Below are 25,367 nucleotides of genomic sequence, written 5' to 3'. Positions count from 1 at the left end.
AGTGTTTGTGCAACACTTCAAACAGTAACACAGTAAACTCACACCACAAAAGAAGCCCACGACAGATTTACAAACAGAGAGTGGTATTTATTACCACTCTCTGTGGGCTATACAAGGACTAACCTAGCAGTGACTTATAGAATGATTGCAAAAGGTTTTTTTTTGCCAGGTCGAAATGGAAGTTTAAAACTGCAGGCACTGGCTCTGCAAAGGCAGGCTAGAGACATGTATAAAGAGCTACTTATATAGGTGGTACAATGATGCTGTAGGCCCACTAGTAGAAATGTAATTTACAGGCCCTGGGCACTTGTAGTGCACTTTATCAGGGATTTATAAGTAAATTAAATATGCAAATTGGAGATAAAACAATATTACCATGTTTTAGAGGACAGAACACAAGCACTTTAACAAAGGTTAGCAGTGTAGCAAAAACCAGGTAAGAAAAATGGAGGCAGAAGGGATACAGTTGGGGGGAAGTGTTATATGGCTGTTAGGACTCATTGTCAACAATGCTAAATTAGCCGGAACTTTGCTGCCAAGATGCTTTTTTGCACACATTACTATATGACTTTACTTTACAAGACTGTGTTTATGCCTTTCACATGAGAACTGACTGCTTTTCGCGTTCTCATCTAAGTTTCTGGAGTTTAGTTTGAACACGATGTGCAAGGTCCATAAACAATGCCCCTTGTAATTGTGGTCTGGTCAGTCCCTAGCACCTAGACAAAACATGCTACACAGCTGCTCTCCCTGCTGGAGAATCGGGCTTTGATATTGCAGGGATGCATGTTGTCCACACACACTTGAGGAGAGCCCTTTCCATGGAGGAGAGATATGCTTACATCTAGGTTTTAAGGTACGGGGTCTGCTGACAAAGTCCAGAGATCTTCTTTTATATAATACAACTTTTTCCAGTCAAAGGGAGGGTGGTTAGGCCTTATATAGTCCTTTTTCCACTATCTATATAATTACTTCCCCCTTTATATTCTATAGAATTGACCAATGCTAATTGTTTTAAGAGTTTATGCATTTTGCTGCTGGTAGTGGGTCGCATACTGTACTATAAAGCACAATAGTTAAAATAAACATTTTGAACTATTACAGTGACTTTGCCAATTCTTGTTGTGGAAAAGTACGAGTGAGTGAACGAAAGGGTATATCTTGCTAACGTGATTCCTGAGAGAGTCGGGAGTGTTGTGTTCCGGGTTGTCCAATCATTTGTAGCTTTGTGATTATGTAGGAGAACAAATGAGACACCATATCTAGTCGGTTTTGGGAGATTGGGTACTAAGGTAGTAGGTATGTACAACCCCTATTCATCGAGGGCCTGTTTTCCTGTGCATAGTTATGTGTATGTGCGGAATCCCTGCAACAAAAGATCACTCGAAGGCTAACAAGTCTAACAGTCCTGTCTTTGAACAAATATATGTAAAAGGGAGTGCTTAGGAAGTCCCAAAAAACATTTGTAATCAAAATTTAAATTAACTCAATATAATGTCAGTACAAATTCTTATTCCAATCTTGCAACTTTCAGGTCCATTCAAAGCACAAAAGTAGCTTGAAAAGCCAAGTAAGAATTATTCAAATTTTGGTTTGATGTAGTGATCATGATGCAGGAGCCAACTTAGCCCACTCTCTTCAACGCATGCCTGGAAACACTCGCAAATTCATTGAACTATGTGAACATTCTTTATCACATGTATTCAGATGACACTCAATTGTATCTGATAATCTCCTCCCCAGAAGACGTCATTTCCCTCAACTCTACCCTGCTGAACACTCAAAACTGGCTCACTGATAACCATCTCATGCTCAACACTTCCAAAATGGAATTCCTCCTCACCGCTCCTCCTAATCACACTCCCAAGATCGATATCTGGATGAAGCATTTAACAGCCTTCAACTGTTCTCCTTACAATATTTAATCAGCTAAATGTCTTGGAATTACACTAGACAAACATTTGAATAAGAAGGATCATGTCAGCAAGGCCAACAAAGGAGTAATTACCAGATAGTATTCTTGGGAAACTTTAACCCTTCCTGCCAGAGGACGACTTTAAGCTGTCGGTCCAAGCTCTTCTATTGCCTTGATTAGACTATGGAAGCTCCACTCTTTGCAGTCTTCCTAAATACAATATGGCCCCACTAAGGGCCTCCCTTAATGCCGCGGCCAGACTGATAACCGGCACAAAAATAAATAATCACATATCTCTAGCCCTACAAACTCTAAATTGGCTCCCATATGAAGCAAGAATTCAGCTAACGATTGCTTGCGTGACTCATACGCCCTACATTTAAAGACCCCTATATATCTGTCACAAAAGCTAGAGTTATCAGGAGAATGCAGATCCTCACGAATTGTGAGTTTACTGCTACTGAAACCACAGATTTTCCACAAAAAGAGAACGAGCTACAGAGCATTCTCTGGTATTGCCCCGCAGATATGGAACACTCTGCCACCGGATGTCCGCTGAATTTCACCTACCTCTTCATTCAAAAAAGAAGTGGAAACAATTCTAATGAACAAGTTCCTGCCCTAAGATACATTACGTTTTATTGTTTATTTACCTACCCATTATTCTGATGCTCTGTATGACTACTACATTGAAAAATAACTTTAAAAAAAAAGATATTTCAAAGCGGGATTCTTCTTTAATTTTTACAAAATTCTACAGCAGCTCAAGCCCGGCTGCTGTTGGATTTTGTGAAGAATAAAGAATGTATTTGCTTTGAAACATCATGCCTTGGCTCCTGCATTATATTGAAATCTATTAGAAGAATCTCTGTGAATTTTTGGTAATATCGGGCACAAAACTTTGGCTGTTTCCTTTGTTCACCTCACTGCTAACTTTGCTTACAGGTCATGGCCATTTACCATGACCTATTCACAGTAGTAGGAAGACAGTATGTATCTGAACCTCTGCCTGACATCACTGCTTGTAGCACTAGAGGGATACCGCCTGGATTATTGACTCACCACAAGCTTTCAGGCTATACCAAGGGTGAAGTACTACCGCTTACAGTATAGCACAGTACTACATATGAATGTACCATATAGGAACCATGTACAGGGCATGGTTGGTCAATGCATAACCTCTGTCCTGAGCACTCACAAGTTATGATCTTCAATCCATACTTCTTAGATGGATTCAGCCATACACTCCACCTTGTACTCTTGTCAACAGTGCCCGCATGGCATGTCAATGTTTTTAGCTAATAAATTAAAGGGTTGAAATGTAGGATCGATTTCATGGGAGTTTTCTCAGTAAATGGCGGTGTTAGGACAGTAAAGAAAACCTTCACAGGACAATACGAAATGCCAAAAACACCATTAAGTTTTATTCAAATTTAAGAATCTTTACAGAAAGTAAAAGGTAGTTAGTCAATTTAAAATAAGCATCAATAATGCGTCAAGCAGTTGTGAAAAGTAAGAAAACAAAATGTAGTTCTGCAAGAGGACAACAATAAATCTGCTGAATTCAAAAGTTACATACATATATACATATATCCAGCGTAGGGGAGCCACAGAAGAATTTGCTGGTGGGACTGAGTCGGAGGACCCACTACGTGTGATCATACACTCCCGGGGTAAGTGTCCAGCGCCTAGATGCCTGTACTCTGCATTGAGTGATTATTATTATTCATATTCTTGTGTGTGTACTTAACGTACATGGTTGCCTGAACTACCCTAAAAAGGGAAGTACTGTTTAGAGAGGCTGGGGTAACCTATTTAATTATAGGTGGACTGGATATTGCACATTGAGATGTTTCGATTTTCTTTTATTTCTTTGGACACTTATTGAGACACCATAACATGGAGTCTGAATGCAACGCCCAAAGGGCTCTTTCTGCAAAAGCTTTGTTTCTGGCAGTGGAGCACACCAGCGGTGTGACACCTTCGGGCTGCAAACATCTTCGCAAGGGACTCTCCCCCCTAGGATACCTTGCACCACGAGGTGCCAACAAGAGATCAGGGGGAAGAGACGGCCACACCCCTGTTTGCACTACAAAGCACTTTGCATGCTCCCGCTGCTCGGGGAGCTCCACTTTGGGCTGCAAACATTGTCGCAGGGGACTCTCAGCCGCAGAATACATTGTTCCAGGAGTCACCAACGTGAGACCAGGGGGGAGGAGGAGCCACACCCCCTTTCACGCTACATAACGCGTTGCGGGCTCCCGCTGCATTGGCCCCACCCAGGTGAAGCCTAGGTCAAGGGAAGGCCCATCCTGCGCCAATCTGCATCAGAAAGAGCCAGGACAGGGTCACCATCCTTGGTTCTACAGTCTGACTCTCCCTATGCACGCCACACCACAGTTTGACTTTACCAGGTACTGTGACACACTCTTGGCCTCTTTTCTGTACACAACAAGATCTTAATCTGCACAGATCTATCTACAATCCATTTGTGTTCCCTTCTGAGAAAATATTATACTAGCAGTAGATATCCTCGGTGAAGTGTCATACCTATTTCAGTATCAGTTTACGGCTGACAGTTTGCTCTACAGTCAAAATGGGCAAACATAAATTAACTGCCCAACCTAAGCCTCCGAAACTTGGTCTGCCTTACTCAACTTTGGATGGGTTTATACAAGTGCAGTGGAAGTCCTGAATAAAGAGACTGAGCAGGTGGATGCCTCTTAGGCCCCCAGTGGACAGGTCCAGAATTAGAATCCATGCCTCCCTTGGTTCCGGGACGGGCAAGATTGCCTAGTCTGGCTTTGGATCTTGACTCTGTTTTGATGCCAGCCCCCCGTATTATATACTGAGCAGGACCCTCCCCCTGACTCTATACTACTCTCCAGACCCTGATGACCAGCCCCCTTCAAAATGGAAAAGGAAGAAGCATTTGCAATGCAATAGGTCTTGCATTAATAAAGTTTGAGCTATTGGCATTGCTAAATATTGCAACACCAATTGCAACAAAAGTCTATTAATTGTAGGCCAAAAATGTTTTTATTTATTTTTGTAGCAATGGTGGCATGCTGCGCTTTAGATGAATATGTTTAAAAGTAAAGTGCGCGATACTGCGATTTCTACAATAGTTAATTGTGGAGGCATTAACAATTGATATGTGCACTGATGGCTGGTGGTGTGTGTGCCTGCTGGAAGTGTGCACTGCCGGCTGGTGGTGTGTGTGCCCGGTGGAAGCGTGCCATGACGGCTGGTGATGTGTGTGCCTGGTGAAAGCGTGCACTGACGGCTGGTGGTGTGTGCCTGGTGAAAGCGTGCACTGATGGCTGGTGGTGTCTGTGTGCCTGGTGAAAGCGTGCACTGACGGCTGGTGGTGTCTGTGTGCCTGGTGAAAACGTGCACTGACGGCTGGTGGTGTGTGTATGCCTGGTGCAAGCGTGCACTGACGGCTGGTGGTGTGTGCCTGGTGGAAGCATGCACTGACGGCTGGTGGTGTGTGCCTGGTGGAAGCATGCACTGATGACTGATGGTGTCTGTGCCTGGTGAAAGTCTGCACTGACGGTGTGGTTGTGTGTGTGGTTGTGTGTGAGTGGTTTTTGTGTGTGTGTGTGGTTGTGTGTGGTTGTGTGTGTGGTTGTGTGTGTGGGTGTGGTTGTGTGGGTGTGGTTGTGTGTGTGTGTGGTGGTGTGTGTGGTTGTGGTTGTGTGTGTGTATGGTTGTGTGTGTGTGGTTGTGTGTGTAGTTGTGTGTGGTTGTGTTTGTGTTTGGTTGTGTGTGTGGTTTTGTGTGGTTATGTGTGTGGCTGTGGTGGTTATGTTTGTGTGCTTGTGTGTGGTTGTGTTTGGTTGTGTGTGTGTGGTTGTGTGTTTGTGTGTGTGTTTGTGTCTGGTTGTGTGTGTGTGGTTGTGTGTGTTTGTGTGGTTGTGTGTGTGGATGTGTATGTGGTTGTGGTTGTGTGTGTGGTTGTGTGTGGTTGTGATTGTGTGTGTGTGGTTGTGTGTGTGGTTGTGTGTGGCTGTGTGTGTGGTTGTGTGTGTGTGGCTGTGGCTGTGCGTGTGGTTGTGTGTATGTGTGTGGTTGTGTGTTTGCACGGTTGTTTGTGTGTGGTTGTGTGTGTGTGGTTGGGGTGGTTGTGTGGGGCTGTGTGTGATTGTGGTTGTGCGTGTGTGTTTTTGTGTGTGTGTGTGGTCGTGTCTGTGTAGTCGTGTGTGTGTTGTTTTATGTGTGTGGTTGTGTGTGTGGTTGTGGTTGTGTGTGTGTGTTGTTGTGTGTGTGTGGTTGTGTGTGGGGTTGTGTGTGTGGTTGTGTGTGTGGTTGTGTGGTTGTTGTGTGTGTGTGTTGCTGTGGCTGTGTGTGTTGTGTGTCAGAGGGGGAGTGGGGGATTCCTATGTAAAGTGGGCGTTTTATACCCCTGGGCAATGTGCCAGTACCGCCCACGTCATGCTAGTTTTCCCAGTGTGGGACGGGACGGAGACCAGGACTTTGTATTGTTTTCCGTGCACAGGGGCACGAGTTGTAGAACCCAGAACAGCAAGCTCTCTTGTGGAATCAGAAGGCATTGGCCTTTCGGTACAGGCTCCTCTTAGTGCTTCGCTTTCCACTGGGGATCTGGCCTTTCGTTGTAGTACACCACCCTCTGTGTACCCCCGAATTAATTCTCAGATGTGAGGCATTCAGGAATTTGAGCCTGAGGCTGCTCTGTGGTGGGGGAGAGGGAGGGGCAGGTGTGAGAGGCGCCATGACAACAAAGGATGCCGGAAAATCAGATTGCAGGAAAAGCAGATGGCCGCACGTGCATGTGCATGTGCACTCATGCTTGTAGCCAGCAAGCAAAGACTGGGTAGCACAATTGAGATCCCCTTTTAACAAGGACTGTTACATTTTCCCATATGATTGCAGCATTTAGCAATTATTTATTATACCGGTGCTTGATGCTCGCAATGAGGGTGGGCAGGGAGGAAAAGGATTCCTCCTTGGCTGGTGGTGTCTGTGTGCCTGGTGAAAGCATGCACTGACGGCTGGTGGTGTGTGTGTGCCTGGTGAAAGCGTGCACTGATGGCTGGTGGTGTGTGCCTGGTGGAAGCATGCACTGACGCTGGTGGTGTGTGCCTGGTGGAAGCATGCACTGATGGCTGATGGTGTTTGTGCCCGGTGAAAGCGTGCACTGATGACTGATGGTGTCTGTGCCTGGTGAAAGTGTGCACTGACGGTGTGGTTGTGTGTGTGGTTGTGGTTTTGTGGTTGTGTGTGTGGTGGTTGTGGTTGTGTGTGTGAGTGTGGTTGTGTGGGTGTGGTTGTGTGTGTTGTTGTGTGTGTGGTTGTGTCTGTGTGTGTGGTTGTGGTTGTGTGTGTGGTTGTATGTGTGGTTGTATGTGTGTGTGGTTGTGGTTGTATGTGTGTTTGGTTGTGGTTGTATGTGTGTGGTTGTGGTTGTGGTTGTATGTGTGTGTGGTTGTGTGTGTGTGGTTGTGTGTGTGGTTGTGTGTGTGTGTGGTTGTGTGTGTAGTTGTGTGTGTGGTTGTGTGTGTGGTTGTGTGTGTGTGTGGTTGTGTGTGTGTGGTTGTGTGTGGTTGTGGTTGTGTGTGTGGTTGTGGTTGTGTGCGTGTGTGGTTGTGTGTGTGTGTTTGGTTGTGTGTGTGGTTGTGTGTGGTTGTGGTGGTTATGTTTGGGTGCTAGTGTGTGTGTGTGGTTGTGGTTTTGTGTGTGTGGTTGTGTGTGTGTGGTTGTGTGGTTGTGTGTGTTTGTGTGTGTGTGGTTGCGTGTGTGGTTGTGGGTGTGGTTGTGTGTGTGGTTGTGTGTGTAGTTGTGTGTGGCTGTGTGTGTGGTTGAGTGTGTGGCTGTGTGTGTGTGGTTGTGTGTATGTGTGTGGTTGTGTGTGCGCACAATTGTGTGTGTGTGGTTGGGGTGGTTGTGTGTGGCTGTGTGTGATTGTGGTTGTGCGTGTGTGTGGTTGTGTGTGTGTGGTCGTGTCTGTGTGGTCGTGTGTGTGTGGTTGCATGTGTGTGTGGTTGTGTGCAGTTGTGTGTGTGGTTGTGGTTGTGTGTGTGTGGTTGTGAGTGGGGTGTGTGTGTGGTAGTGTGGTTGTTGTGTGTGTGTGTGTGTGTGGCTGTGGCTGTGTGTGTTGTTGTGTGTTAGAGATTGGAGTGGGGGATTCCTATGTAAAGTGGGCGTTTTATACCCCTGGGCAATGTGCCAGTACCGCCCACGTCATCCTAGTTTTCCCAGTGTGGGACGGGATGGAGACCAGGACTTCGTATTGTTGTCCGTGCACAGGGGCACAAGTTGTAGAACCCAGAACAGCAATATCTCTTGTCGAATCAGAAGGCATTGGCCTTTCAGTACAGGCTCCTCTTAGTGCTTCGCTTTCCACTGGTGATCTGACCTTTAGTTGTAGTACACCACCCTCTGTGTACCCCTGAATTAAGTCTCGGATGTGAGGCATTCAGAAATTTGTGCCTGAGGCTGCCCTGTGGTGGGGGAGAGGGAGGGGCAGCCAGGTGTGAGAGGCGCCATGACAACAAAGGATGCAGGAAAATCAGATTGCAGGAAAAGCAGATGGCCGAGCGTACATGCACACATGCACTCATGCTTGTAGCCAGCATGCAAAGACTGGGTAGCACTTTTGAGATCCCCTTTAAACAAGGACTGTTACATGTTCCCATATGACTGCAGCATTTAGCAATTATTTATTATACCTGTGCTTGCTGCTCGCATTGAGATCACTCCTGAGGGTGGGCAGGGAGGAAAAGGATTCAGTTTGAAACATTTACAGTTCTGCCTCTGAAACCCAGAAAACAAGGATCAATCACGGGTTACCTGCTTAAATTGTGTGCTCTTGGCTGGCATGGGTAAAAGACATTAACAAAGCCAATAGCTCTCACATCCAGTCGATCACAGGAGGTTTTGAAAAGTCCACGGGCGTGAATTTGCTAAAAGTACAATTTTAGCAAATTACGCTAGATGGCGTCAGTCTTTAAACATCTGCCATTTTCATTGGAAACTGAATAAAGAAAGCTGGTGCTGATGTGTAAACGTTGTTAACGATGTAGAATTACACTTAAGATGTACTACGAGAGCAGCACCAAGAAGACTGATGGGGGCAAGAAATTGAAACTTTAGCAAGAGAGAACTAGCACATAACACAACTGTTAACATATTTGCCGATTAATAATCGCCTCGGGACCATGCCATGAAAATATGGTCCGGAGATCCAGAAACTGCTGCGGTAGTTACCCCTTCAGATGCAGTACCGAATAAAAAAAACAACCCCGGGGTACAATTCCCAGAGAGTAAAGGTCGACTTACAAGTTGATAGGAAAGTGTAAATAGTCACAGCATGAGGCTGAAAGTCAGTCTGGAATGGTTAGCTTTTAGCTGCTAATTCCTGTTGTCTAAGAGATGGTGAGATAGATAAGCATGAAAGGCCTGCGTTGGAGCCAGTGAAACAAATTGCTTCAGGGCATGTATATGTCCTGTCTGCAAGTGTACCTGTAAGTCCCAAATGTCAAACAGATTATTCTCAACCTCTGCAACGAATTGAAAATGACACACCAAAAACTGTACAAAAAACAGCCCGTTTATAGATCCTCGCTATTTTCCTTAAGATTGCATGCTTGCATGCTTTTTGCACCACAACTATATAATGTGACAGTGATTGTACAGTTTAAGACTACGCTTGGACTGAGGTTTTTTCTTTCTATTTCATCAAAGTGTTCCCTAATATTTATAGCTCCTTTCTGTGTTGTCCCGCCTTACTTGCAGCAGCTGTGCACTGCTCCCCATAAACAAACAGATCTTAAGCGTTGCCCCCTGTTTAGAGTTGCAATAAACACTGGACTTTCCCGACCACTTCACACACTATAATCCCCATACAAGCCACTCGTTGTGCAACACCTCAACTCAGAGCAAAAACTCGAGTAACTGCAAATTAGAAAAGATAGGAATTTGACTGAGCCTATCAGAGACACACACACGCTCCCATTGTACAGAGACATATGTAAGCTAGCAGAAGCGAAAGTGCAATCTTAAACTATTTAAAAAGAACTGAAATTGTAGGCTGCTGTTATCTGCGGGACATAGCTAAATTATGAAAGCAAATTAAGGAGAGCCTTTTAGTAGCTAATCATTGATACGTGTTCAACATCTAGTGATGGGGTGATATGCAGGGGGCCCTTGACGATTCAAATTTCCTTTGAACTAAGAGCTTTAACAATATTTGGTGAGAACATGCTTTCAGCAACGTGTCCCTTACGTTGACAACTTGAGATTATGAGTAATGGGCTCATGCATGAACATGGAAGACTATCTGTGACACACATGTAACCTGTAGAGTCTGCCCACAGATATGCAGCATTGGGTAGTTGCACATGTATTTAGTTTCTCGGTGTACGGTGGGCATTACAAGGTTCTTTTTTTCACGTAAGCAAAGCACAACAGACCCCGCTGCTGTAAAAACAAACATCACATGTTTTACCCACTGGTTACTTTCCCTTAAAAGAATCAACTCTTTGAATCAAAAAAAGGGAATGGTGTTATTGTTGGGGGTTGGAGGGCTTCAAAGGGGTGAGAATGCTTCGACTTTGTTTTGCCTGGTAACAGGCAAAAGGAAGTCTTGGTGTAAAAAAAGGTTGAATAAACCAGCTTTCTGACGGCATTCCCTTCTCGGTGAGTTTTATGGCCACCATTGATTATCCTTGCTTTGTACCACAAAGGAAAGGGATTGTAAAAACCCTTCGGCAGTGGGATAAGGGAGGGGATGGCAAATGGTGAGCACTTTCGCAGCCGCTTTGATGTTCTCAGTGGCCACGCGGCTCACTGAGAACATGAAAGCGGCAGCAATAGTGCTCCCAAAGGCTGCAGGGTGACAAATGGTGCGCACGCCTGGCCCACATGCACTGTACCTCATCCGCCTGCAGCCTTTGGGAGCATTTGTGAAAGTCCCTACTTAACTCTCGCAGAGCAACGCATGCGCGTTGGCTCAGCGAGCCCTAAAAAGGTGCTGCAGAATCCACCTTTACAGGACCGTTCTCAAACCACCCAGGAAAGGGTCCTGATTGCTGACAAATAAGAACGTTTTTGGTGCAACTTATTGGACAATGTCCACAATATTTTATGTAGTCTGCTTGCCCCTTTACAGTCTAGGTTAGGATCAATTCATGAACTCTTAAAGGATTTGTTTTTTGAATGCCTGCCCCACAGCTGCACATTTTAACAAGTACCAACATCATCAAGTGATTGAGTGGGCTACCACACACATCCTACCCTTTCTTCCAGAGGGAATCCTGGGGCTCAAATCACCTCTAGTGGACTCAAGGCTGGGACATACGTCCTGATTTTAGGCTGCCAACACAACCCATTTCAACAGGAGTTGCCTCCAATAAGATTAGTCAGGTAAACAGGTCTATACATGCATTATCATCTAGGGGAAATTCTCCTCGGACCAGGGTTGATAGGAAAAATATAGAAGTTGTGGCCATTCTGGCCCAGATAGGATAGATCTACCTCCTGCACCCTGCCCTTCTGTAATAAATATGGCAAATGTTCCAACACGCCCCAAAGGTTCAGAAGAATCACCTATTCAACTACGGAATAAAGCCTTACACTGGCTTCACTCTAAGTCACTATTTCCCATCTAAGCGACAGACCAACACTGTGATGACAGGGAGGGTAGGCTGGATTGGGCACTCTAAAAAAGTATATGGAAGGGATTGCATTATTATAAACTTTAGACATCCAAGGTTTGCTGGGAATATCATTCAGGATATTTCTTTTAAACCAATGACAGAGGGTAACGCAACTCTTCTCCTCCTTGGCTTTTTTACAGACGTCAGCTTCACCCCTGTGTTGACTTTCCTACTCTCCTTCCCACTTGGCCCCTTGCTTCATTGTGGGCAGGCAACATGGCTCCCCATCAGGCACTTTTTTTACAGGTTTGAGCCATTGAGCGACCTACAGGACACTGGTTGACTTACTATGCCCCAAACAGTAGCTGAGAATTATCCCACATCTACCCATTCCTCCTGCAGCAGTTTGCCCCCTATTTGGTTTTTAGTTCCCTCTGTGGACCTTCCTATGCCTATTCCCTCACCAATTTAATAGTGGGCGGTGAGCAGAAACACCGGTCAGTTTAACGTGACAATTCCCATGACTCAAAATGGTTATAAAGGGCTGTGCATTATTGCTTCACAGAATATACCCGCGTTGAACAGTAAACTTAATGCACATGAATGGCTTAGTATTACAGGTCTACACAAATAATAACGCATTAAGAAAACATGGCAGGTGGCTCCCCTTCATATTGAAGGTTTTGCCTCTGTGTTTACACCAGCTATCCCTCCCCCGCCGGTAGAGAAAAGGGCGGGCTGCAACTACTAATTTCCAACTTTCTGCTGGTTACTAGGAAAAGATTTTAGCACGCTCTATTATCAATTTGTGGAATTTTAACAGAGGGGGTGTTTGATGTGATCAATATCAATTACTATAATAATGCATTTGACTTCACACGGGGGAGATGTAGTACGATTATGCAATGTAAAACTGTCTGCTTAATTGTATGGGTATGGGACTTTAACATCCAACAATGTCATTTCCCTGTAGTATTTTTGATGGAGAATGGGAGGAAATTTTACATTTCAAACATTCTGACTATGGGAAAGGCTTCAAAACCATGTTGCATTAGTATGACCTTACACTGCTATAAGAATCTTTGAATTTAGGAACTTTGCAAACACATGCAATTGCAGCTGATGGCCATCAGTTCATAATTGATCACGTTTTAATTAGCTCAACTCTCATCCCAGCGACTACTAGTGTTAGAATAGAACAAACTTATTAGCGACTACAATCCGCTAGCCCTAACCATTCAACTACACGGCAGTCATAAAGAACATACCAAGATCTCTTGTATTGTCCCTACATTGCCAAATGGCATCCACATTAAATGGACGGGAATAGACTCAGAGTGCATTCTACAGAAGCTGGTATCCTTAAAGCAGAATGAGTACGCAATCTGTCTAGCCAATGATGTGGACAATGCCAACTTGGTCCCCATTTCTAAGCAGAATAATAATGGGCACATGCATCAAAGGAAATTGCATTCGCAAACGGGGCGAATCGCACAATTCGGCCGTTTGCGAATGCAATTCTCATTTTTGGGATGCAGTAACATTTTTGCATTTTTCGCTATTTAAGAAATCGCAAAAATGCGATTTCTTAAATTGCGATTGCATTTAAGGAATCTCAAATTGAGATTCCTTAAATTCAATGCATCAAACTTAAAACATTTGCGAATTTGCAAATAAGGGGAGCAAATTACCATGAAGTTGACCTTCATGGTAATTTGGGAAAACTTTGAAAAATGCACTAAAGTGCATTTTTCAAAGTTCCATTTTACACACACACATGCCCTTGTGGCATGTGAGTGTGCAAAATGTACTTCTAAGCAGATTTCAAGGGTGCAACAGGGTGTCCTTTGGACACCCCTGCACCCTTGAAATTGCATTCTTAATTTGCGAATTTCTAATGGTAAATTGCAAATTAAGAATGTCTTTCCATTCATTCCTATGGGCCTCTAGGCTCATAGGAATGAATGGGAAGGTATTCCTTAATTGCAATTCTCAATTAGAGAATCGCAATTAAGGAATTTTAAGAAATCGCTATTTTTATAGCGATTTCTTGATGCATTGCAGTTTGCGATTCCTTAATTGCGATTCCTTATTTTTCGCAATTAAAGAATCGCAAAATGCAATATTGATGCATGTGCCCGCTAGACCCTTAAGTCCTAACTGGCCTGTCCCACAAAAAAGGCCCAAGGGGTAGACCGGGTTGGTTTGATTATGCATGCACTCAGGCTTCCAAATCTCTGACATCTGCTTTATATCAAGTCCCAATACATCAATCTCTGATTAAGCACCTCAGGAAACAGTTTAACAAGACCAAAATAGCCAGGAGAAAGGAATAAAGGTTACATTTGCTCCAGGCAGCAGAAAGTCTTGATATTTCACAGTTTTGGTGCATTGTAAATACTCCTTTCCTGAAGTATGCGGCAAACCAGGTGCTTACCTGCCTGATACCTTCGCAGGCCTGGGTGGACCATTTTGAGATAATTATTGAACCAGCTTTGAATAATGACTTAAGACCCTAATAACCGGCCCAAAATAATTTGATCAGTACACCCCCTAACATTTAAGTTAAAATAAATCTTGAATGCTTTGCATAGTTGTGCAAGGGGGAAAGCCCCTGGGCCCGACGGCAGTAGCATTAAGGACACCAATACTGATATGTATCTTTAATTCAGCTGCACAGGCTTTCCTCCCTTCTTCTTGGGCCATAAAGTAGATCCTAAATACTACCGTCCCATTTCCCTCCACAATTTCTCAGCCACACTTGTGGGAAGGGTTGTTCTAAGGAGACTGAAAAAATGGGACATGCACAATTCTATTCAGTCAGAGGCCCAGTATGTATTCAGGAAGGGACTTAGGAGAGTGGAGCAATGCTTAAACTTGGAACTTTTTACGGGGAAGTACACTAAATAAAAGGCAGCCTTGCTACATTTGTGCTTTGCGGACCTTACCAGCGCATTTTATTTAGTTGACCATGGGATATGGTGGACCACTCTGCTTTCATACGGAGCCACTAGGGACATTATCTATTTTCTTGTGCAGCTTCATGGAAATCTGTCAGTCACAGTAAAGTTCGTACCAAATGGTGAACTGCCGCACTCATTTAGAATTAGGCAGGGTGTCGGCCAGGGCTCCTTATTGGTGCCCTGCTTATTCTCTTTGTTCATAAATGGGGTTGACATTATGTTGGAATCCCTGCAGGCCGATACACCAATGGTTGCTGGACGCTTGGTGCCTGTCCTCCTCTACGCCATCAGTGCAGTACTTTTATCAAGGACCGCGGTTGGGCTGAAGAAAGCAATGAACTCCCTTGCAGACTTCATGCTTTCAGAAAACCTAAGATCGTTTCATCTAGAGGGTACCCAGATTGCAAGCGTCAAGTTTTTTTGGTACCTGGGCATGAGTTTCTCTGCAAATGGTTTGTGGGCTGGACATACCCATAATACAAAGTTCAAGATGAAAAGAGAGTATGAGGGGGTATTTAGATTGTCTTCTGAATTAGGAAGTTGACCTATGAAAAAGAGATGGGCCCCACTCATAAAGCAGAGAGTCTATCGACTACAACAATCTATGGTGGAGTTTGGATGGGCAACGCAAATGCTAATCCCTTACAGTTTGAAGAAAACAATGTTTTAAGACGTTTGGTGTGCACTCTCCCCTTTGGTCCAGCTGTAATCTTGCATAGGGAAGTAGAGATTAACCATCGGGATGTCCTTTTGTTTTCTAAACCAATCATCCTACGGTACTCTATCTAGGCCAAACCTGAAACCAAATGAACTAAGGCTAGTATATTGGACTGCCTAAGTCTGGATCATGCTCTTAAAATACCATGGCTATCCTCTAATAATAGTATCGTTAATAATGTGTTTGTCTTCTCTGTTATTTGATGACCCGATTAAGATGTAAACATTACAGAAGTCTTCAGTAAAGGCTGCCATATTAGATATAAGGGCAATAAATAGGGCTTATGATGAAAAGGAGAAACAGACAGTAAAAACATATATGTCATACAACTTTCCAAAAGTATATCAACCATATCTAACGTGGGTGCTAAATCATCAGTATCGTTATGTACTCACCAGGCTACCCCTGAACATGGTGAACCACCTAGTCTCTTTCCCAAAATCAAACAATGGGACTTGACAACTATCCCATGTCTATGTGATGGAAATTTTAAATAATGTACATTACATTGTATGCTTTTCTGTAGGTTTTATGACAATTTAAGGAAGCAGTTTCTAAAACCCTTTTTTTGTGCACAATATTAGTGACCATAAAGCTGCTTTGTGTTTATGTGCTCTGGAGTCCCCAACTATATGTTTTAGTGTTGCGTCATACATCTGCACTGCTGTTCGCATTAGGAAGAGTTTGGGCTAAGAGTGCTCTGTAGATATTTGGTGTGTGCTTCCAAATGTTTATTGCAATCTGACGTGTTGTTTTTCCTGTTCATCAATTATTGGAGAGAATGCATATTTATTGTATTCAGAGCTGGGTTATTGCTTTTTTTAAACGCTGCTTTTTAATTGACTTTTTTTATATGTATTGCATGCACTTTTATGACCTATAACAATATTTCCAAAATAAAGTTTATTTTAACTTTGTGACACCTTCTGGGGAGGACACCAGTCCTACACTACATGTAAAATGAGATTGGAAAAGCTATCATAACTGAACTTATCAAGTGGTGGAAGGCTACATCCTACAAAACTACTTATTCAAAGTAATTGTCCCTCAACGGATTAAGGATATTTATCATTTTCCCTATGACGACCCTGATCCTGCCTTGGTGTATGAATGGACAGATAACCACACAGCCTGCTTCATGACTATGCTGAATATTCTGTTCACATACTCCTGGCTGGATAGGGATAAGGCACTAAATGAAATTGTGCAGAACAATACATGGGTGATGGCACAGAAAGAACATGGGCAAATAGCAAAATTCAAAAATGATACGGAGATGAGGCTTGAAAAAATAGAGACTGACATCTAACTGGCAAACAGGGAAAATACTCTTGGTACTTATACCCTGACCCCTTTTTATCACTTTTGAGTTTTATTGTTTCACCTGGGAATTAAGTCCAGAAACACAAAATGTAAGCAGCAAATTTCCTGTCTAGATATACATAACATTTTTTCTTTAATAACTCCAAAACTACTTAACAGATTTACACCAAATTAGAAAAAGCACTCTTTCTGGACCAAGATCTAGCTTTCTGCAAAATGTTATTCAATTCTGTTAAGCAGTTCCGATTGTAGTTGTGGCAAAAAACCCAATGGGAAATTGCATGGGAAAAATGTGTTTTGGACCCCCCTTTTTTCTCGGTCCTCACTTGATGGATCACACAGAAATAGAGAGTCTAAACTAAGGTAAATAGAGACACACTACATCCTGGAATTAGATTCCAAGCATCCAGGAGGCCTCAATATATCTGAGGACCTATATACTTGCCTTCCTTAAATATACTAATGAGCGTGACCCATATGAGGGGGTACATTGTGACAAATAACGGTAGTATCCAAAATAAGACCTTTAACACCATAGATGCGGCACAATTCCCTCCCCAGTGCTGCGCTGTCCATTGGAACTAGTGCTAAATGAACGTTCAATGGATGTGCGCAGCACTGGGGAGGTAGTGCTGCCGTCGGCCAACGCACTGACGCAGCACTTAAGGGGTTAATAAAGATGTAGGGATACACAGTGTGACATAAACAACAGGCCTTTTAGTTGTCACTACACAGAGAAGAAAGAAGTGTGACACAATCTTAGGTAGTCTATAAACCTTGCCACCAGATAAAACTAACATGAATGATAAAGATCAAATATTACTTATTTATAAAAATTAAAAACAATTCATTACCAATTCTCAATCTAACGGTGAACAAATAAAATCAGATATTGATACCGTGAATAGGAAATACAAGTATAGCTGCCAAGTTGTCGATCAAACTAATGCAATTACACATTTATATGGTGACAGAAACAAAAATCAATGTTATAATTTTGGTATTATGTTTTTATTAAAAGTTTTAAAAAATGGTTTTATATTCAATAGGCACTTAGCACTTTCACAACATGAGAGAAAAAAAAGAGGAGAAAAGAAAAAAACAATGAGGGGTTTTAAGATAGTAGGTCACTTGCACTTTATTAAGACGTGTCATACATGGCTAAATCAATCAAAGTTTAAAACATATCAGAACTGTTGTGCCATGGGTGTACTAGTAATAGTATTTTATCAGGATAAGAAATGTATTTTACAGGGAATTTTATATTTATATTTTATATTAATATACAGTATTTATATGTATGATATTTACATGTAAAATATTTGTGCTATTTATGCTTTATTAATCATCCTTTCTCCTCCACCCTGGCCCCCTTGTCTTTGTCTTGGTTGAATTACCATACATGAGCATAGAGTTTGCAGCTGTCACTTTAAAAGATGAGAGCTATGCCGTGGCCCTTGCCATGTGATAAATGCTCGCCAGAGCTGAAACGCGTAATGGCTGTTTGACCAATAAATAATACTTGCACAGATATCATGGTTTGTGCCCGTTTGCGGAAAGAATACCTATGTGACTGACGGAATCCAAACTCCTAAAAAGACACAAGGGTGAAGAGCAGGAATACTCTGACCCCCTTGTCCTGCTGGTGGGGCCCCAGAGGAACCCCAACTAGGGCAAAAAATATAAATAAAAAAAGGGGCTGCAAGTTTGTAAAGGATCTGCTGCAAAAATGTTTTTAAAATGAAACACAGTCTCCCACACTTCTTTTTAAACCTCCAGAGGTGAGCCAGGAAACATACTCGCCCACCCTCCTTTTCAAACCCATAGGGGTGGGCTATGGACCCGGGGGATGATGCTTTACATTTGTTGGGGAAGGGGAGCGCACGTGGCCTCCCCCCAGGCTTTATTCGGCCAGGGGGACCTCTTTCCAGAGTACCATAGCATTTGTGAAGGGGAGGGGGCCACACGGCCCTCTTCCTTAAGTCCTTAATGGCTCCGGCACCTCATCTCCCAGGTCTGGCCCACATGTGGGTCCTGGAGAGCCCACCCCAGAGACACAACAGTTTCCCTGTCCACACCGGAGCAAGCAGAGAAACCTGTGTTTGCTCCTGCCTTGAGGGAGCATTTTCAAAAACTTCTGCCATGATGGAGTAAACAAAAAGTCTCTTCTCAGCTGGTTGAAGGTTTGAAAATGCAGGCAGGAAAACAGATCAAAATATTGCTCCCGCCCGGAAGCAGTAGCATAAGTAGCTGCTCCATGCAGGTGGAAGCAATGCGGGCTCCCGCTGCTCCCCCTGTGACCCCCAACCTGTGTTTGGTAAGTGCCCTGGGTGGGCATCATGTGTAATCTTCCTGATATTTCGGGATCGGGGAGACGATAATTGATACACAACAACAACAAGGTGTTAGGTGTGCCTATACAGCAACTGTTTAATGTACACAGTATATAAATGCAAGGGAAATAAAGAACGATTGCTTCACTGTCTCGCTAAAGTGAGTATGCTCACATCCATCATTCGCTAAAATAAGAATGTAACTAGAAAGAATACAATACCCATCAGCCGTCGCCCTGGTCCTTAGAAGGGCTGAGTTCCAACCGTCCTCCGCTGTAGTGTAGTTCCTATATTCCCAATAGGCTCTGCGCACTGGAATAATATATTCAGCAGTGTAGACGTAGGACTGAGGTCGACTAGGTCTCTACTGACTATATTAGACTTAAGGTTTGCCAGCTAGCTCAGAGGTCACTAGAAACTTTCTCAAATAAACGAGGAGGAGTTTAACCTCCCTGGATAGACAAGAAGGGATTAGCTTCCGACAACCATATAACATGACAACTTTGCTCCCTCAGAATAAGAGTGTATCTCTAGAGTTGTGTGAAAACAATAGACAGTTATTTCACTCAGTCAAATGTTCGTACTTAGTTTCACCAGAGTGCAGAGAAAAGAGAGACGGGCGTTTTCAATAAAAAGGTGTAATTTATTGAGCAGTCTTCTTTCTCATGCAAGAGAAATGAATTGCCATAATTGCAATACTTAATGTAAAGTAAAGTGCGTACAGTAAAAATAGTATTATGAAATAATACTGTAAAAGCATTGATATGGTTTCTTAGCCATAAGATACTTTAAAATGGATAAAATATATACATACATATATACATTGACTAACGTACTCAACTGGTGCTTCTAAAATACGCCTACCCCAGTGTACCTGACCTAAGCCTAATACGTGGGAAGGAGTAAGTAAGTAGCAGTTTACATTAAGTTGGTTTTGCCAAAAATCTGACTCAAGAATTCTCTTTAAGGATTTAGCCAGCTCCGTACCTTGGTAATAGAATGCAGGAGGTCTGGTATCTCTCTTTCAGGACTCGATATCCCAGCAGCCCGCGAAGGAGGCTGAGAACACCGGAGCTGGATTTCTCGGCAGTAGAAAAGACAGCGTCTCTCTCAGTGCGTCAAAGAGGAGGGGCAGCATCCGTGGGCTCTCGCATCAGCTGGGCTCTCGGGCAAGTAGATAGCTGCTCGGCTCCAAAACCACCACCGTGTGTTTGCTTAAGGCAACGTTGGTATATTTATACCTGAAAGGTGCCGAGTTTGACGTAAGGTTTGGACATGTAAATGTAAATGTACAAGTATTTATATAGCGCAAACCACCCACATCGCAGGCATCTAAGCGCTTGCTTAGGGAACCCGTCCTGGTATTCCCCTGTGAGATAACCCCTGCAGGGTATCCACAAGGTGAAAGCCAGGCATCCCGCCGCGAGGGGCCGTTGTGGAGATTAAGCAAGCTATTGCCCAGAGTCGCAGAGTGTGAACCCGTGAGTCGAGTAGGCACCGGAGCGAGAATTATCGAGTCCGTGGAATTATTGAGCCCAAGCCCCGTCAAGGCGGGGAATTGAACCCTGGTCCAGGGCCGATCTCAGCTTCCGGGTCTGCCGCCTCTAACCCCTGAGCCGCACTTCTCCACGTGACATCTTTATTGACATAAGACGTCAATAAAGATGTCACTAAGAACTGACTGTTCCTTTAGTGTTCGCAGGAGTTTAATGACAAATCAAAACAAAAGCAAATGGGGATTTCCCAGGTTGCTGGAGGTTTGGTGTGTCGAAAGAACTCGTTCTGCTTTCTAGGAATCCAAGGAAGTAGCTTCTGCTGTGCTTTGGACTGCAAGGGCTATTTACTTAAATATGGATCTGATTCTTATGCCATTATAGGGATATTATTGATTATAGCCGTACAAGGGCATAAAATAGCAATATTGATTCAGGTTCCTAGATAAAAACAGAATACCCACTCCACGATCTAATGTCCATCATTACTAAAACTAAGCAATTGTAAACATTTAAAGGTGCATGTGTATTCCAACCCACCCCAAAATACATTTTATGCATTCGAAATGGTGTATGCGAAATACACGAAAATGATTATTGGTACTGTACGCTTTTCAAGCAGTGTAATCATTCAGTTAAACATGCTTATATATTAGCTGAACGATTTGTGAAAATTACACATGAAATGGCTCTTAATACAGAAAAGAAGTTCGAGACCATTCCATCCAATATAAACACATTTGCTGTAAATGTGCTAGAGGCTGAGGTAATATATTGTCTCTATAGTTCTTAAAAATAGAAGCTCTGTTCTTTAAGAATAGTTCTACTTTAAGCAGAGTACATGTGCCAGTAAAAGGTAAATATTTTGGAAGTTTGAAAAAAAATAATTTTGCTTTCAGGGGAAAAAATAGTTCCAAATGTTTTCAGTAGCTTTTGTTTATCAAAGCTGAAGGCTGAATTCAGAGTTCAGGGGAACGCTGTGTGCTCGTTGCTTAAAAGTTATTCTTTCTGTTTAGGGGAGAACATCATTTCAGACAGACTCGCAAAAAATTGGTCTACGACATCAGGTGAAAGTTCGACCAAGTTTGAAAGTGCCGCAACAGTGCAGTCGTGAGAATGATTGCTATCATCGATGTCAGGATCAGCAATGCTCACAGAAGGTTGTACCTGGGTGATGCTGCTCTCATCTTGTACTTCACTGCCACCTAATCGTAGTGGTGAAGTCTCAACGAATGCCGTCATCAGAATGGGTAGCCGCTCGGGACAACACGATGCATGAGCCGTTATAGGACCTAACAAAGTATCTGTATCCAATGGTACTGCTGATGGTAGTGTAAGACAGACGTCCAACACGCATTCTTCTCCGCATAGCATACATCGAAGCACAGGTAGGATGCAATTTTGCCAGATATGTCTGAATGAAAGAAACCAGGTCATATTCAGATCTCTTAGCCGGGCTAATCCAAGGACTTTAGATATGCGGTCCCGATAGCGTATAGCTAGGATCGTTTCTTCCATTGTTGCTTGAGTCTTGTATGCGACTTGGCTTGCCATATCGGAGCAGAAGGGTCAAAAATAAAATTCCTGCTACGAGTCCCAAAAGTAGTGGTAGGCCGCCAAAGATGGAATGGACAAAATTGGGAAAGATGCCCACAACTGCTTCGAAGGGTGTTAACAGTCCCAAAATAATTGTCTTAAATATATGTGGGATACCACTGGCATCAGACATATTTAGGATTTGGCTTAGCATTTCTACGAAATGCACGGGGCAATTTGTTGATAAAAGGGTATGTATCTCTGCCGTTGTCCTTGCAACCAGAAGATCATACGGTTCTTTTGATGACGTTAAAGGCACGGTTGTCTGTAAAAGAACAGACTTCATTCTGCTTAAAGTATAAATTCGTATAGAAGAGATATTCAAAGAAGGCCAAATCGTCGCCTCCGTATCTGGAGAGCTGTTTGGATACAATACTTGCATACAGCAAGTGACCATGGAACTAACGCTTACGAGATAGGCTTTCCCTGGCACCATGCCACAACAGCTGTGGTCCATTATTAGAATATAGCTCCCGTTAGAAAGCCGTCTACAGAATGGCTCTATTTGTGTTGCAGGTGTGCCGTGCTGGTGACATGAAAGGCTATTTGAAGTCCCCTCACAGGCCCCATGCAAATGAATACTTTGGCACAAAAGTATACCGCTTAGTGATTGTTTACAATTGTTACCACTAAGAAATACATTCTATTTCTTTTCACTATAACATGTGTGTGTGTAAGGCAATTTCCATGATGACTAATGTACCCTTTACCCAACCTTTCATACTGGCCCGCTGGTATATATTCTTGGCAGTATTTAAATTGGAAAGTTGTTATCGGAAATGTAATTATTCCGTGTATTATCCATTCAATGACAGGTCTTAATGACATTGTCAATGGTAATCTCTCAAGTTTTTCAATGCTCAGAATCGTATAGTCTGCTCCTTTTTGTGCCAAACTGATTTGTTTATCAGTAAGGTTAAAGATAGAGAATAATTACGTTGTGTTTATCAAACGCTATGGCACGTAGCCTGAATGCAGATTTTGCAATGTCCAGCCTAGCTGTACAATAGAACGTAATTGGGACTGACCGTGTTGTAACATTAGTAAGTCCTGATCTATTATATCGATAGCAGATGATACAATACTGTCCAGTGAATATATTCTGGAGGACAGAGTCATTAACCCATTGTCCACAACAGAAAGTGATTTTTCCAAATTAATATGATCAATTTCTCGTATTTGTTCTGCTGTCTCAATTTGAGTAACTTTCCAAGCTTTGTTGTACGCAGAGTATATACCGGCTGCTATGAAACGTTTTTGACGCTGTTTGCGTGGTCCCATTATGAAGTCAGCACCGTCTTTAAGTAAAGTCAAGTGTTGCTTAATTTCAGCCAGTGTGGATGTCTGTAGCCATTCAAGGCATAGTTTCCCTACACTGTATGTTGTTACTATCCCTGGATGTTGCCTCTGGGAGTATCTAGGGTCTGGTCTGGTCATTTTGAACCCCTGTTTTTTGTTCAGGAATCTATCTTGACAGTTATTTGTGTCTGTTGGCCAGATCAACCACTTTTTCCAATCAGGATGTGTTCTGTTTTGGTGTAAAATATTGGATACGTCTATCTCCACTTCTGTAGTGGTATTACTATCAGGTATTGGCTTTGGAATAGACGGTTTGTTTAAATCTTTAATCTTAGCTAGGCCAAGACAAGTAGCCTGTTGAATGGTGTCGTTCAAGAATATTATTTGTTCTGGGATCATGCAGGCTCTAAATAATGCTTCTAAACCTTGGACCTGCCAATTATTTGTACCCCAGATGGTTTTCGTTTCAATGTTGTCTTTCCAGAAATCAAAACCAAATGTAATCATTTTTTCATAAAATGCTTCAAAATAAATCAATTTAGTATTTGTCAACATTATTTTTATCCCTGTCTTATTTAACAGTTTAAAATAAAATGTTTCTGCATCACTTGTGTTAAACCCTGAGAAGTGTGGGAATTTCTCATAAAATGTTTTCGAACTGCCTTTTGGTGGAGTTGCACAATGTTCGCATTGACTATCCTTAAAAACATTTCTAGGTTGAGCAGATTTATGTAAATAGTGATGTGCAAAGTGGTTGTAGCAGTACATCTGTTCATAATTCGACGAACCCTGTAAGTAATCATGTTCTGTAAATTTTGCTGACATTACTATATCTGACATCATTTTATTTGTGCTTTCAAAGTCCCAATCATCGGAGAATGTCCTTTGTTTTACAAAGTCGCCTAATGAAACCTTGAACTGATGTGGATATTTCAAGAGTTCAACCGGGCCATAGATTTCGTAATCTGTTTTGTCCCAAGCTACCCCACCCGGTATTGGAATGGCTGTGACATTCACTGATGATAGTTCTCTTTTCTCGATGTGAGATGACTTGTGTGGCTTTAGGACCAAGTTGATTTTCTGACTTGCTGTGTCCATTTTACTGTATTTTCCCTCAATGAATTTTCCCAAACTAAGTACCATGATGAGCCAAAGCAGGAGGAAAAGTACACCCAACACAATCCAAAATTCAATCCATGGAGAAATCAGATAGGTTTCTTTGAGTTGATGAAAGCGTTCAGTTAATTTGTCTTTGAAGGTTTTTGTTGCTGGCGTTTCTTCAGGTTTGCTTGGATCTTCAGAAAAGTTATCGAAATTGATGAAGTAGCCAGATGCAGTTCTGTCAATTGTTGGAATTGCTTCCGAATTTTCCTTTGCTTTTTCATTTTTTCTTTTATTAGCATAGTCTGAGGCTACATCGTCGTAGACAGGTGTTTCTTGACGAACTGTTTCAAGTTGGGTTTCAAGAGGCACAAGTTCCATGGCATTGTTGCATAGTCCTTTTTTATTCACTGCAGGTTTATCAAATGTGATTAGTCTCTCAGTTTGAGCCTCTTGGATTGTAGCAGATTTTTGTATTCTGCTATTTCTTGGGAGTCCACTGGGCCTACTACTTATTATTGGCCACATGATTGTGGATTTACCAGGTCGATTGATACAACTCGGTTCTCCTTTTTACCAGCAAGGGGCAGTAGTATAACTGATCTTGTTCCGCTGACAGCTAAGACATGTACTGCTTTTGTGTAAGAAGGCCCAAATTACTTCTTCACCACATTCTTTTCTCTGACCAGATCCTCAATCTTTGGAATCCAGACAGGCCTTGCTGGGACAGGTGGTTTATCTTCAGTGGCCGTTGGCTGTTGTTTTAACTTTATGTTGCTCAGGTCTTTTCTTGTTTCATTTAAGTCCTGTGAAACAGCCAAACGATCTTTGATATCAAAGCATTTTCTTTCTACCACTGAAGTCTGACTATCTAAGTCTTGAATATGCATTCTAGTTCCGAACAATAGTTCGTACGGAGTGAAACCTTTTAGAGAATTTCTTGGCAGATTGTTAAGACTACGTTGGACACTTGTTAAATGTTGGACTCACCCATCACCCGAACCTA

At 42.7% G+C, this 25,367-nt stretch overlaps 1 protein-coding gene across 2 annotated transcripts in view; it reads right to left on the bottom strand.

Annotated features, from left to right (window-relative positions):
- Positions 1 to 25,367, bottom strand: part of LOC147703580 (transmembrane protease serine 9-like) — a 1,394,371-nt gene that overhangs the window by 276,193 nt on the left and 1,092,811 nt on the right. The gene's annotated exons all lie outside the window — the stretch shown is intronic.

This window comes from Lissotriton vulgaris, chromosome 7 (assembly GCF_964263255.1).
Source record: "Lissotriton vulgaris chromosome 7, aLisVul1.2, whole genome shotgun sequence".
Classification (NCBI taxonomy): domain Eukaryota; kingdom Metazoa; phylum Chordata; class Amphibia; order Caudata; family Salamandridae; genus Lissotriton; species Lissotriton vulgaris.
This window is presented reverse-complemented; position numbering and strand designations above follow the sequence as displayed.